Consider the following 14,465-nt stretch of genomic DNA (forward strand, 5'->3'; position numbering starts at 1 on the left):
GTTAGCCCACAGAGATGCATAGTGTGTTTGAAAATAATATATTTTCACATCTTCTAAGTAACACAAGCTGAAAACAGTAGTAGTATGTTTGACTTCCAGGAGGACTTGAGCACTGACTCAAACCATTAAAGGCCAGAGAACTGACGGGCAGTGTGTCAACACAGCTTTTCCCATCTTTGGAGTCATGGGCATGTGTGTGTGTGTGTGTGTGTGTGTGTGTGTGTGTGTGTGTGTGTGTGTGTGTGTGTGTGTGTGTGTGTGTGTGTGTGTGTGTGTGTGTGTGTGTGTGTGTGTGTGTGTGTGTGTGTGTGTGTGTGTGTGTGTGTGTGTTTGGTAATTGATGTGCAGAGCTGCATGGTAGCACTCTGGAGTGCATGAGGAACAAGCAGTGGCCCTGGCATTGACATGGCCTTATAGAGTATGTGTGTGTTTTAGGACGTCTTGTCCTCCTATCAACAGGAAATCCTTTGTGGACACTGTGTCTGTGGCTGTCTGTTACACTTTAGGCTGAAAGCAGAATTTTCCTCACACACAATAATGAATTTAGTAGTGAAGCTGCTGTGACACAGAGCACTATTTCTCATTATTCTAATAATCCTAAACATGAAATGATGAACTTATTTATTGGCAGAAACATGTGACTGAGCTGGATATCGACAGAAGTGTTTTATTACGAACAAATGACAATGCTAGTTGTTTTGTAGAATAAAATAAAACAGTTTGTATAAAGAACAACTATTTTAAAAATAAATCTATATGTTGTAGCACACCAAGCCAAAACAAATGTTATTTATAAAAAATGCAAAGAAAATTCAATATGAGATCACAATTAGGTTTGAAATGTGTGTTTTTTTATGTCAAGTTAACAAAAAACAGGTTAAAGGTGACTCGGTTTTACTTTGCATCTATAACTTTGTTGCACTTTGAAGAGCTTTTAGTAATGTGTCTGAAAGGTTACACTGTGACGGGACGCCTAACATGTCGATCACTTCTTCAATCCTTCTCTGTACCAACTTTGCAAATGTGAAAACTAATAGAGGGCAGACTCTGACAACATTAAAAAATGCAGATGGATGCCATGAATAAATAAATTAATCACTAGATACCTAAATATGTACCATAAATACTATTGTTTATTTATTTGTGGGGGCACAAAAAGATGTAATCCAGATGAGGGGGTTGTCTACACTGGCTGAGATTTTTGCTGATTGGTTGATTGTGAGTGTACGGATCAACTGCATATTTTGTCTTTTGTGTTTTGTTTTTTTTTTGGGGGGGGGGCAAATGATCTTTCATTTATTGATCTATGAGGCTTACGATGTACAGCGACCTTGTCTTTATGTGATTTAAAAAATTATAATAATGGTCTCCATCAGCTTTAGAACAGATCAGAACTACACATGACACATAGCGAAGAGTAAACAATTAGTTTTAAAAACATCTACAGAGCATGTCTGCTCTACATATCTACAGGATGACTGTTCCATAGCATAGGTGCCGGAATAGACTTACTGCTGCGTGATTTTTACACTTTTTTTTTTGTTAGTATGATGCTGACCACCATGGTCCACATTCCTCACCTTCATGGGATAATGTTGATTTTCATTGATTGTTCTAATTTTATTTTACGTAGCATTCTACTATGTAAGAAATAAAGATTTTCACATCGCAAATCCATTGAGATCTATTGTATATTGTATACGTATTTAAGTGCTCCCTTTATTTTATATCAAAAAAAGAAAGTCAGTTGAGGGCAGCTCACCACCAAATTAAGCGTCCATTATGTTTAAAAGGTCTTTGATCAGTGGCTTATTCTCACAGCACTAGTACAGTGCCTAGTGGGAGGAGCTTAAGTAGAGTTGTCATTTATGACCAAATGAGTATGTGTTTGAAGGTTGGATGTACAAAGAGGTGTACATACTCTGTACTATGTAGTGTTATAAAGAGGTATATGTCTGGGTGCAAAGTAAAATAGTGTGTGCAATTTCCCTGGTTTAATTCTATGAGACATGCGCATGATAAATTGATACGTAAAGTTTCTTTTACTCATTTTTATATTTTTTTCATTTAGTGTATTTTTCTCTAATGAATGTTTTTTGGAGTCATTTTGTGTGTAAATTTTTGTATCTTTCATTTGTGTTTGTGTTCATTTTTTGTATAATTATTGGTTTTTGTTGCCATTGTAGTGATTCTGGACTCATTTTGTGTATTTTTGTATCTTTTTTAGTGTAGTTTTGTGCATTTATTTCATTTTGTGTATTTTTTGTATAAATGTTTAGCTTTGTGTATTTTGAGTCATTTTCATGTGTTTGTTGTCGTTTGGTGTATTTTTCTGTAATGTTTGTTTTTTGGAGTAATTTTGTGTATCTTTGGAGCCTTTTTGTATATTTTTGTGCATTTCTGTTCTTGCTTTGTGTGCTTTTTGTATAAATATTGTTCATTTAGTATATTTTTATTATAAATACCGTGTGTGTGTGTGTGTGTGTGTGTGTGTGTGTGTGTGTGTGTGTGTGTGTGTGTGTGTGTGTGTGTGTGTGTATGTTTGTGTGTCACTACCTGTCCGTGGGCTCCTCCTTGCTAGTATATCACTCACAATTGCGCGCAGACCAAACGATAATCCTCGTGGAGCTGTGTTGATGACCCATCTGCTCACAAAAAAGTTTGTCTGAAGTAGCAGATAGTGTGTGATATGGTGCCGCTGCGCACAGTAATGGAGACGGAAGAGGAAGTGAACTCCATGACTCGTGATTTAAAGGAAGTTTGGGATCACGGGGATAGTTTTAAATAACCATGAAATATTAACTTAAATAACTTTTAGGAGTACAAAAACATTTTTAATATTTACCTTTTTTTAACCCAAACAAACTGCGACACAGTGACGTCATCTGACACGGAACCAGAAGTAGCGCGCTCAATACCAAAAGGGAGCCGTAATCTTAAAATTAAAATGAAGGTTTTGCAACACCAAATTACTCCAAAATAACGGATGCACAAACTTGGAGTATTTGGAAGCCTTGGACAAAGTTTCAGGTTGAAAACAAACCGCGTCAGGGAGATATTTGCTCCACACACACATACACACATACACACGCACACAGAACTTTCTTGCTTTTATTAGTAGATAAATGATCTCCTACGATACAAATCATGAATATATTAAAGTCTATTGTATAGGTTTTACACAAACTATCTACTATATAATATACAGACTGTTTAAAATGTTGTATTTCTCTACTTCTGTTTCTCTGTGTTTGAATGGCTCCTCTGCTGTAGAACAGAGCTGAGGTGATTGCATGTTTGTGTCACTGGGCTTGACCTTTCCCAGTAAATATTTAATGAGCCAGTTATACTTTTTTGTTTTGTTTTGATCCTCTTCCGTCACCCCCTTTAATGAAATATGGAAAAGCGTGTAATTGTATCCAGAGTGCAGCCAAGGTCCTGGCTCAGCACGGCTGGCTTTGTGAGGGCCAGCTAGGTTTTGGCTGCTGAAAGCTCAGAGCGTCTCAGTGGAGTTTTGTATTACCCTGCAGCAGTAATTCACACCCCATAATTCTTCTTTTGTTCAAGGTTCTACCAACTACAACCTTTTTTCATTATTTAATTGTTCAAACAAATCCAACCCGAGCCATGCGCTGCGACTGAAACAAAAAACTGCCTGATTACCTGAAAGAAAATGTGAATACTTCTACAATTCTGTTTGTGTGTAAGTTTAATTGTAAAATAAACTCTTGTGATGTCTTTGAGTGTGTTTAATGACTGAGCAGAGTTGCTTACATTATGGAGAAGTGTTTACTGGGAGAATCCAATACAAAAATTTTACTCCCAGTAAGCCTCTGAGGCATTAGCACAGTCTCTCGCTCTCCTCTGGGATATATTATTTTCTCACAACTGCATAAATTTCAGAGGCCCACATTTTAGCAGGGCTTTAAAAGACTGTTTAGATTGGAGACCCAAGAGGTTAAAAGTTTACTAAATGGACTGTCTCAGATATGACAAAAATGTGAGCCTTCTGTCTGTGTCCCATTAACATTTGTCACTAGAGGGATTAGTGTTTTGTTTGTTGCTTTTATTGTTCTGTCTCTCCTCTGCGGTTATTGGGAAACTTTGCCAAGCAGATTTTCATCTGCACAGCCTTCACAAAGGTCCCTTTTGACAAGTGTAAACTGATAAAACAATCAGTTAAAAAATGTTCAATGTGTGGAAAATAGTGGCTGTTTGATGTCTGAGTGACAAGGCCTTTTACTATGGTTGCAGTTTAACAATATAGTGTTCATGTTATTTCTTATAGGCCTGATAGTTTTTTCATATTGAATACATTCCACTTTATTTAAAGGGGTTTGTAGAAAAGGTTTAAAAAATATATCTGCTTAATTTTATGTGTAAGCATTGTTCGGATCAGCATTTTAAGGGTTAGCATCATTCCTGTTAGGTTCCAGGATTGTAGATTGGATTTTCTCTCATTCTCGTAATTGGAAACTTCCTGTTTGGCTTGGATTGTCTTTCAATGTTTGTTTATTTACGAAAAATGCAACACAGTCATCTCATGCCTTTTCAAAAGTTTAGGTGGGATAAAAAGATCAGTGAAAGTTTTGGTCACCAGATTTTCCATTCAGAAAAGGTTATTGAAAACTTGTTTTTGTTATTATTATTTTTTTTATTATTTTTAATTCAAAATTTAAAAATGGAGATTAAGATTTTCTTGATCAGAGTCAACAAGTAATAAACAAAATGAAAATGGTTGATTTGAATTTTTGGTTTTAAAAAACAATAAATGAAATGTTAGAAGACAGGAACAAGTGGGAACGCATATAAGGAATGTGCACATTGTGAAAGAATGAGCTTTTTTTTTCATTTCTGACTGAAATGAAAAAAAAAAAAAATTGTTTTTAGAAACAAATAAATTAAATCAACTGGTTTTTAAAGTTTTGTTTCTGTCTTCTTGACCCCGAAAAAGGAAATGCCATGAATTTCATTGAAATCAAATAACCACAATTTTTTTTAAATTCTTTTTCTGAATAGAAAATCCAATGACCAAAGCAAGCTTCAACAGCCAAAACCTAACCTATGTTTGCAGCGCAGACACTTCGGTGCAATGGTCATGTATGGTTTTCCAAACTAAGTGGCGAGCACCCAGAGAGCACAAACCTCTGCCAAGTGGCAGATATTGGCAGTTATCTAAGGTTATGAAAACTTCCCAATCTTTGAAGACCGTTTCCTTCGTTTAGAGAGTAACAGAACTTCTTCAAATATTATTTAATATCTATGTGTGGAATACTACTGGGGAAGCTTTGAATCCACAATGCTCAGAATCTGTAAATAACTCAAAACGTCTCCCTGGCCGACTTTGTTCCTGGTTTTCTTATGGCGCATCACAAAAAGTTAAAAAATACTACCTCTTTGGTGAAGAAATGTGGCAACTGCACTTGAAGTTAGATTGAAGAAAGAACTAAAAAAGCCTCTCGGATGAGAATGTCTTCAAGCAAAACTTCAAGACGAGTTGGCTCAACTTAACTACGAGTATTGATTGCAGATAAAACCTTTAAAAATATTGCAGGTAAGAAGTTGAGATAGTACTGACTGATGTTACATGATGACAACTGAATTATTTATTTATTTAAAACTTTTATTCATACAGGTAGTCAGATACTATAAATGATCGAATAATGCAGACATAATCAGACTGGGCAGACAAAAAAGTGTTTAGTTATAAATTAGGCCACGCAACACAGAAAACTATTCAACTATTGCTTAGCAGGTCTGATTATAAAACGTTGCTTTATAGTTTTCACATGTCTCTGCTGGACTAGAAAGGAAACTATACGTGTGTAACTGTGCAGCGTTAATGATATCGTCCCATAATTTAATTTAGCATTTAGTAAGTACCGTAGCTAATTTGCCGCAGAAGTGGTTCATTACTATTGTAATTACATACTATCTCATTACAGTTATTAAAAGTGATCCTCCCACATTTAGTTTTCCAATAAAGCTCAAACAGTTTCTGTCACGGTACACAGCAGTGATCTATCAGTTAAACATTACATGTGGACAGTGTTGGGAGTAATGCATTACAAAAGTAACAACTCACTGTAATATGTAATATGTTCCTCTTTTAAGTAACACAGTAATATCACGCATTACTGAAACAAAAATCAGCAATATATTACTATTTACAATCTCAGTAACGCAAGTTACATGGAGATTTGAATGAATTCCACTGATATTTCAATGAAAACGAAAGGAAAAAATTCGACCCATTTCTGCGACGTAGAAGAAGAACCTCTGCAACAACTTCCTTCCTGCAGAGCAGACTGTTGCAAATCATAATGCATGGCCATGGAAACGGACTACACATTTGTAAGGTGGAATTACTCTCACAATTTCAAATTCATTAATTCATACCTAATGATACCTGAACATTAAGGCTTTCTTTTGTGTTTTTGTTTAATAGATACATTTTTGTTTGTATATTTTTATTTAAAAGGAATGGGAAAGTGTTTTCTGGTGTCACATTTGTAGACATTCATCAGTAATGGTATCATTGTAATAGGATTAGTATTTTAAAATGGCTTTACATAACATACATGTGCCCAACACTGCATGTGAATTTCTTAATGGGATTTTGGAGGAGTTTTGGAGCTGGGTTAATATTTGTTAGACGTTAGTAGGTCTAAAGTGTGCGCAAACATTGCACAAATGGTGATAAATTGGTATCAAGAATCTTGTGATGTTGTTTTAGCCCATTACTGCTACGTCCTGAGAGTAACTGCTGTGAAATAACATGGAGAAAAAAAAAATGAAAGCAGTTGTGGATGTACAAGTAAATGAAAAGTCTGAAGACAAACAGTGTTTTACGCCACAGCTATGATTGCTGCTTTGTGTTTACTGCGGTTTATGTGCAATGTAGTGGTGTTAATCCATCTATTGACTACTCTGATCATGCACATTGTTCATCACAGTGAAATGTCATAACACAATGTTCACACATGGATTACTGCATGACTTTTTGCCTGTGGGGGAGTCCTAAAAGCGGTTTATTGATGCTCGTAGTCATTTTTTATTTACCGTGGCATGCCAATAGATTCTCAGGGCCTCTGCCCAAATGTTGGGCTGATTTGTACTTGTGTGTGCGTCTGTTGGTATGTGCGGTTGGGTTAAAAGGGGTTACAAGGTTGTGTACTGTAAAGGAGTTTGTTTCATGTCAGAAGTAAATGTTCTTTTCTAAAATGGCATAAGGCTCTCAATGAATAACTGCTGATTTTCAGGCCACAGTGAAACAGTTTTCAATCTTTATCGGGCTAAAGCTCTCCTTCAACTACTCAAATATTCCTTATTAACGATAGTTTTTATTGGTATGATGATGATGATGATGATGATGATGATGATGATGATGATGATGGTGTGTGCTGGAGGGTATTTCTCCCTGCTTCTGCTTAACGCCCTCTTTAACTAATATGACTGCATTGTAAGCTTTTGCATTATTCATTTAATGGACTAATGTCATTTCCATGGTATTGGTAACCCGATTTTTCTCATCAAATCCTGATGGGTTTAACTTCACTTGTCACTTTATTGGTGGAAGACTGAGAATTTCAAATGTCATTATAGAAGAGCTGATAGGTTGTGTGGATAACAACAAAATCCAAATCCAAATTCATCATGACCTGTAAAGGAGTCTGCGTAAATTCAATGATGGCTTGTTCAAAGTGAGGCAGAAAAAATATGATCAATAAGGTCAAACATCAGTACAAACAAGCAAAATAACAAACAGCGTCAACCACTGAGGGATGAATCAACTACAATGACATCATATCAGCTCTCACAGATGTAGGAAACTACATCTCTTCCAGTCTGGGTCCATGTTACTGACACACCAACACATTGTTATGTGGGATAATGAAATTGACACATAAATACATCTTATGTTTCTTGCGTGCCAACATGATTTCCTAATTTTTTTGTGCTGCTTGGGACAAATTTCAAGCTAATATCTTTCAATTGAGCAACATGTCCGCTTAGGTTGTAAGGCCTGGGTTTTATAGTTCCTTTAGAGTTAGGATTAGTTTCAGTTTTAGGGTTTGGTGTTTGGTAGTTAGGTTTAGGTTTAGGCTTTAGGACTCACTTCTATGCTTTCTCACTAAAGTTAGAATTAAGGCTAAGCTTGTTTAAAATCTGTTCCAAGCAACCTGAAGAAAGAAGAAGAGGAAATTGTTTGCTTTCATGAAACACTTGCCTCCAGCCTGCACTCACCTTCTTTTTTTTTGCTCACTCCTTTATTCATCATCAGTCACTTCAATTTATTTACCATTACCTGTCAGAAAATTGAAATGTTGATAATTTCACCTCTCTCACTCTTCATTAAACCCATTTATTTAGTTTGTATATATTCATCCCTTAACTCTCCTGTTCTCCACCTGGATCTTCACAGGGGACCCTTCTGTCAACCTGTAATCACTTCTGCAAACAGGAAGAGGCTTAGAGATTATCCTTGATGTACACGATGTACTCCTACCAATTGCACACCTCATTACTGTCTCTGTCCTCGTCCATGCCCTGCGCAACCTTCACTGACTTGTCACCCTATATACAGTATGTTATGTAGCTCCACAGACACACGTATATCCTAATTTCACCTTCTCTATACTTGCTTTTTAAATGAATTAGAGACATACGATACTTTTCAGACAGGAAGTGACACGGGGCACTCAGATAATATCTGTTCCCGTTTCTTCAGAGGTTGCTGCAGCTGATGGATGACATTAATTGTCTAACTGGACTTGACACCCTTGATATTAAATAAGCCCCTCACCTTTGCATCACTTCCACATGTCTATTAATTGTTCTTAAGTTTCAAGTCTGATACTCTCAGAACATCAATGACCTTCAACTGATCAAAGTGGTTTAAATAGCAAACTTGGGGACAATGTATTGTTGTTGCTGATCAGTTGGTATCCAGGGCAGAAGCTGTCATACTCTGGTCAGATCTCCTGTTTGGAATAATTTAGTATGTCTGTCATCTACAGCATGCTGCAGTGACTTTACATCTCTATCAGTGAGATGAAGGTCTGCAAAAAAACTTCTTGATCATCAATCACTATAATTACTCCTCTACCATTGGGACCACAGTTCACACTTTCCTAAAGTGTCTCGAAATAGAACAGGAGGTAGAGCATTCAGCTACCAGGCTCCTCGCCTATGTAACCAGCTCCCAGTATTAGTACTGGAGGCTGCTACTCTCTCCACCTTTAAAAGTAAACTCAAAACCTACTGATTTGCTAAAGTATATACTGTACAATAGCAATAACCTAAAGACGAACTTGATCTCGTTGTTTTGGTCACAATCACAAATCATTACACGCAATGGGCAGCACCTCAGACTATTGCGAGAGACGATTACATTCAAAACCTACTTATTTACTAAAACGTACATCATACAATTGCGATAATTTAAAGCGGACAAGGTCCCCTCTGTAGTGATCGCTGAGATCACTACGTGCGCTCAGTACAAGACGAAACCTTGTCTGTAGTGGTAGCATTTCAGAGCATGGCGGAAGCCGCAAGACGTTTAATATTAATATTAACCTAACCACTAGGAACGAGTGTATCATAGTGTATCGTGTTTTTCTTGCAGCCTGTGCTTCTCCTCGCCCTCCTAGGGCTCTCCTTTCTGTTTCAGGTGTCTTGATGGTGGAACTGGCAGTTCTTGATTGATGGTTCGCGCCTATCCTTCTATCCTGTTCTGTTTCCCCTTCTGTTCACCAACCCCAACTGGTCGAAGCGGATGGCTGCCACCTAACCCTTCTTCCTATAAAAAAGAGGGAGTTGTTTCTTCCCACTGTCGCTAATTGCTTGTTCATGTGGATCTTGTTGGGTTCTTTCTTTTTACTATGGACTTTATATTTTGTTCAGCGCTTTGAGATGACTTTGTTGTATTTTGCGCTATATAAATAAAGTTCAATTGAATTGAATTGAATATACTCGTGAAGCTGTAAAAACACTGCTCAGGATTAGTCTTCCAGGACTAGTACTGGTAATTTTGATTCATTTTATGGATCTGGTTAATTTGAGTCATTTGACTCCTGACTGTTTCCGTTGGGTCAATTTTGCATCTTAGAAGTCTGTTACCCAGGTACCCGGTAATAGTCAGTGAATCAGTTCAACTGAATCCTTCAGGCTACCATGTTTATGCTGAGTTTTGGTGGCTTTACATTTACTTTACTTGTGACTTTATGTACTCTCAGAAGACTCAGAGGATACAGGCTAATGCAGACAAGAGAGTTGTTAGTCCTGATTTGATTACAAGATTAGACATGTTTAACTCAGGACATTTATGAATGCATTAGTTCTATCCAGGACCTCTGAGCTAACTCACATTTTTGAAGTGAGTTTAATGAATTGGCAAAATTCAAAATCTGGTTTAAAAATAAAAGCCAGTGGAGGAAAACTAGACCTTAACCCTAAATCTTTAATGGATTTATCTGTCCTAGTCAACATTTTAAGCTTGTTTTCACTTGGCATTTAAGGCCGTTGAGCGAATGTTTGATCAGAGGTTGTGGATTGGTTGATGCATGTTTGGACCCCTTGATTATCACTGCTGTCTTTGTCCTGCCAGATGTGTTGTGGTAACCATTTCTTTCTTTAATCTTTTCTTAAGCAAACTTGTAAATAATCCTGTAAATGAGCTGAGAGACAGGTGTTTACGTGTTGTAATCATAGCATGCAACAGAACAGAATATAGGAAGCGTGAGGAGGAGATGGAGATGAAAGATAAAAGCAACACAGCTTATCCAGAAATGTTCCATTCAGGTCTCAGCAGGCCTTTCCTGTCTTTAAAAGTGATTTTCCTGGTCTCAGTAATGTCATGTGTCACATTTATCAATTAATTTGCGTCACCGTCACATCTGGAAGAATTCCCTAAAGCTCAATGAACAGAAAGACTTTGTATTCCTGCAAAGCAAGCGGAAAAACTATAAATAAAGACATTCATCAGATAAGGTGCTACAAAAATAAAATGGGAAACCTCTTCTGTTCCCACAAGTGGCTGTAAATGAGAGGTGTCCATACATGTGTTGTTCAGGTCAACCACTTCCTCCTCAGCCAGTGTAAACACAATAACTCTGGGTGCTTGGCTGCTGGTGTCAAATTGAATGGGACTTTTAGGGAAGAAAAATCTGATAGCATTCTTTGGAGGTCCAAAAGGAACTTCTTGGACTCATTAGATAAATTAGCCAGGAGCCAGGACTGACATGTGTGTTGCTGTGGTTGTTCAGCTCTGCTCAAGGTGCAGCAATTAGGAACTAGCTGTGAACTTTTCCCTCCACCTTTAGAAAACAAAGCAGGCTCACACCACAATACTGCCTTCAAAGCTGCACAGCAGAAACAAGTCAACGGTTGTTCTGAGAGGTCAGGAGTGAGAGGGTTAAAGGTCAGATTCAAACTGAGACACAGCTAATGAGTCCACACATTACACATAGAGCAGTATGCGTCTGTGCCAAACATGTTTCAATCATGATTGGATTTAACAGTTTGCCGGTACCTCCTCAATGTTCTCCACTGTTAAGCACCACTCACTTTTGCTTTCACTGAGCTCAAAGGGGCCTTATAAGGTAGAAAGAGAGATCTTTGATGTATGAGGAGACGTAAGGCTGTGTGCGTGTGTGTGTCTGTGTAAGTAAGGAAGGCAGCATGGCTGTAAATATAATTACAGATCTTGTTGGTATCTCTGTCACCGTTAACATGTGAACTCACCCATAATGTGAACAATCCTGTTATTCTTTGATTTTCTGATTGTTGGTTTCTTCGTGTTTATGTTATCAGGTCATGTGCAAAAGTCTTTTAAGCACCTTTTTAATTGACAATCACACTTCACTCACCTTCACTCAGACGTCCGGTTTATTATTAACTTGTGAAAAGAATTACTGGGTTTACTGCACGGTAAATGAGCAATAGGGTGATGCGTTTCAATTAGCACGAGAAATAAGAGGAAATTGATGCCGAGGAGGTGAGTCGAAGAATATTTTTTTTTTTTGTTTTAATGTATAAAATAGTTATTCTTAACAAAAGGCAAAAGATCTATACTTGTGCACAGATTTGAATATTGTCAAGCTGCAACAGGTTTGGGCTTCATTTGTGTTTAATGGTCAATGCAAAGGACCTCATGATTATTTTTGCAACTAAATGAGCCTGCTGACAAATAGGATTTTACACTCAACCATGGCAGAAAACATGAAGTGTAAAGAGTACTGATATATCCTAAGTTGAAGTACTGTTACTTGGTCATTATATAATTTTACTCAAGAACAAGTAGAAATATGTCTTACATAAAATACTCAAGTACAAGTAAAATTTAGTCCAATTAAATAGTACTCAAAGTAAAAGTTACTTGTTCCTTGTTGCCGTGGTTCACAATCTTGCACAATTAATTTATTTTCCACAAAAGCATTTGTATAAAATAACATTTTTGTCAAAATGTACAATTATTTTAAAAATAAAATAGCACCAATAAATTCAATTCAAAATGAAAAAAAATCTCAGGCTTAAAAGATCCAGTATTATGCGATTTTTCACCCATCTCCATTTGTTCTAAGAACCCTAACAACATAGTATTTGAGGTTTATTCTCCAAAACTCACCTGTTTTCTGGAGTTTTAGCCTCTGAGCAATTCTAAAAATTGGCTGATTTGCGGCCTACATATGCATATTCATGAGTAGGCGTGTCTGTAGATGCTGACTCCACACAACAGCTTTTGATGCTGGGGAGGTAACACAACTTTTTCAACTTTGGCTCTCTGAATGAGGCTAAAGGGATGCATATCTCTGTAGCAAACCCATTATAAAGTGGTTTTTATCATACCTCCCCTTTAAGTATAGCTAAATCAATGAATTCTAAACAGTACCATGCCAAATGTGTCATGTGGGTAACACATAATAGAACCGAAGAAAGTGGTAAAATAACTTCCATTCAATGCTGTTTTGCTATGATGTGATGCATTTGATTGTTGTCTGGTCATTTTATTTTTTTGGAGTTTCACGATGTCCGTTGATCATTTTAAAACAAAAAATATGAATTTACTCAGTAACAGCTGGGTGTAGAAATGTGACAAATTACTTCTTTTAAAACGTACTGAAGTACAAGTAAAATTAGTGATTTATAAATATTTATAAAAGTACCAATAAAAGCAACTCAATTACAGTAACCTGAGACCACAACAGAGCATGCATTGACGCAGGCACATTAAAGTGCACCTGCAGGGTGCACAGCAGCAGACAGGAGAGCGCTGCAGAGGGTCATCTGCACAGCCCAGAAGATCACTGGCTGCTCTCTGCCCAGCCTGGACGACATTGCTTGCTCTCGCTACCTCAGCAGAGCAGGCAACATCATCAAGGACTCCTCCCACCCCAGTAATCACTTGTTTGACCTGTTTCCATCGGGCCGACGGTACAGGTCGCACAAAACCAGGACAAACAGACTCTATCACTGAAACAAACAAATCCGCTCACATATACTGATCATATTGATCTTGTGCAATAAAACATTTTGTTGTTATTTGTAGATCTGTACATTCAAGCTGCTATCTTTGTAGTTATGTATCTGTACATATTATTATGTCATATTTAAATTTTCTATTGTTTTTGCTGTGTTTTTCTATTTATTTTCTTCTCTCACTGGCACCTTGGAGTTGTACTCAAATTTCGTTGTACCCTGTACAAGGACAATAAAAGGATATTCTATTCTATTCTATTCTATTCTATTCTACCTCGTCCGTCCATGCTATGACGGTTGGTTAAAAGCATAGTGTTTGTCCTACATTGCTCTGCGTCAGGATGAATGTGCACCAAGTTTTTGACATTGTAGATTGATTGATTTGCAAATTTTACAGTTACGTACATGCATTCATTTTTACTCTGAGCCTTAATGTGAACATATATTTGCATACATGGACCTCATGGCTCACTAAAGGAACAGATCTAACACTTCAGCCACTGGAGCCTGAGCCACCATTTAATCAGGTCACAGATTTTGTCCCAACACCTGTGTATCAGACAAGGTAGCATTTTATCCTGTATTCTATATCATTTTTATATGAACAGCCTTTCTCAGTAATTAAACCTGCATTGAACTGGCTGTATGGCTGGAGGTACTATAGTCAATCACCTTATGTATGCAGATGACTTAGTGGTGTTTAACCTAAGTTCAGCTGGTCTCCAGCAGCTCCTCAATGCATGTTCTTCCTATGATGAGCAACATGATTTTGTATATAATCATACAAAAGGTTTAATCATCTTCTGTCTATCTATTAGGTGGGCTTCACCTCTTCTCACGAATGACCCAGGCTTCATTACAAGGACTTTTAAAGAAAATAACCCAAATAAACTTATAGTATTATATATGATCCTTTGCCTGACCTTACAAATAGGACAGAACACTGAAGTTATTTTACATTCATTCTTATTGGTGTAGGAAAAAAA

General features: G+C 37.1%; 1 protein-coding gene across 2 annotated transcripts in view; it reads left to right on the top strand.

The window, feature by feature from the left end:
* LOC114466173 (cGMP-inhibited 3',5'-cyclic phosphodiesterase A-like) overlaps positions 1 to 14,465 on the top strand; it is a 139,953-nt gene that overhangs the window by 87,283 nt on the left and 38,205 nt on the right. The window lies entirely within an intron of this gene.

This window comes from Gouania willdenowi, chromosome 6 (genome assembly GCF_900634775.1).
Source record: "Gouania willdenowi chromosome 6, fGouWil2.1, whole genome shotgun sequence".
Lineage (NCBI taxonomy): Eukaryota > Metazoa > Chordata > Actinopteri > Blenniiformes > Gobiesocidae > Gouania > Gouania willdenowi.